This window comes from Salmo salar, chromosome ssa26, assembly GCF_905237065.1.
Source record: "Salmo salar chromosome ssa26, Ssal_v3.1, whole genome shotgun sequence".
In the NCBI taxonomy this organism is placed as follows: domain Eukaryota; kingdom Metazoa; phylum Chordata; class Actinopteri; order Salmoniformes; family Salmonidae; genus Salmo; species Salmo salar.
Window position 1 is genome coordinate 10,778,444 of NC_059467.1, and position 2,018 is coordinate 10,780,461.

Genomic DNA, 2,018 nt, shown 5'->3' on the forward strand with positions numbered 1-2,018 from the left:
GATATGCATATAATAGTAGATTTGGATTGGAAACACTCTAAAATTTCCAAAACTGTTAAAATAATGTCTGTGAGTATAACAGAACTGATATGGCTGGTGAAAACCTGAGGAATATCCATCCAGGAAGTACTATTATTTTGAAAGGATGTTTTTCCATTGAAAGCCTATCCACCATACAAAGACTTAGGACCCAGTTCACTATCTCTATGGCTTCTTCTACATGTGGCCAGTCTTTAGGCATTGTTTCAGGTTTTTACTCTGAAAAATGAGGGAGATACAGCACTTTCAATGAGTGGACAGTGGACATTTCCAGACATGAGCCCAGCGCGTGATCGGGAGCGCGCCTTTCTTGTTTCTCCTTTTCTATTGACGAAGCTTTTGTCCGGTTGAAATATTATTGATTATTTATGACAAAAACAGCCTGAGGATTTTAAACATCGTTTGACATGTTTCTACTAACTTTTATTGTACTTTTTAGACTTTTCGTCTGGATGTTGAGAGCGCGCATTGTGCCTTTGGATTACTGAACTAAACACAAAACTGGGGTTTTTGGACATAAAGAGGGACATTATCGAACACAACGAACATTTATTGTCTAACATGGAGACATGGGAGTGCCACCAGATGAAGATCATCAAAGGTAAGTGATTAATTTTAACACTATTTCTGACTTTTGTGACACCTCTCCTTGGTTTGAAAATGGCTGTATGGTTTTCTTAACATAATCGCGTGGTGTGCTTTCGCCATAAAGCCTTTTTGAAATCTGACACAGTGTAACGCCCTGGCCATAGAGAGGGGTTTTGTTCTTCATTTTGGTTAGGCCAGGGTGTTACATTGGGTGGGCGTTCTATGTTCATTTTTCTATGTTTTTGTATTTCTTTGTTTTGGGCCGTGTGTGGCTCCCAATCAGGCACAGCTGTAGTTCATTGTTGCTGATTGGGAGTCACACATAAGGAGCCTGTTTTTCCTTTGGGTTTTGTGGGGGATTGTTTCTGTTTCGTGTTTGCACCTGACAGTACTGTTTGGCTGTCGGTTTTCTTGTTTTTGTATAGTGTTCACGTTGTTTAATAAATTCCTGAAGATGAACACTAACTCCGCTGCACCTTGGTCTACTCTCTCTTCAGACAGCCGTTACAGACAGTGGCTGGATTAACAAGACGTTTATAGTTAATCCTATGTATAAAACTTGTATTTTTCATCAATGTTTATGATGAGTATTTCTGTAATTTGATGTGGCTCTCTGAAATTTCACCGGATGTTTGTTTGAGACAATGATTACTGTACATAACACGTCAATTTCAACTGAGATTTTTGGACATAAAGATTAACTTTATCGAACAAAACACACATTTATTGTGTAACATGAAGTCCTGTGAGTGCTATCTCATGAAGATCATCAAAGGTTAGTGATTAATTTAAGCGCTATTTCTGACTTTTGTGAGCCCTCTCCTTGGCTAGAAAATGGCTGTATGGTTTTCTATGACTGGGTGCTGACCTAACATAATCACGTGGTGTGCTTCCGTAAAGCCTTTTTGAAATCGGACACTGTGGTTGGATTTACAAGAAGTTTATCTTTAAAATGGTGTATGATACTTGTATGTTTGAGGAATTTTAATTATGGGATTTCTGTTGTTTTGAATTTGGCGCCCTGCAATTTCACTTGCTGTTGTTGAGGTGGGACGCTACCGTCCCACTTATACCAGAGAGGTTAAGAGTGTGTATCGGAGGCGAAGTCTGGTCCAGGAGAGCAGAGCATAGTGAACTGGCACACTTTTTATTCCGGTCAAAATGACAGCACAAAAATAACATAAAATGTGCCCAAAACACGGAACATAGGAAAAAAGTTATGCGCGTAACAATATCCACAATATCAAAATACATGTAACACAAACAATCCTGCATAAAGACATGATGGGGAACAGAGGAATAAATACATATGAATTGATTGGGGAATGAAAACCAGGTGTGCAGGGAACAAGACAAAACAAATGGATACATGAAAAATGGAGCGACGATGG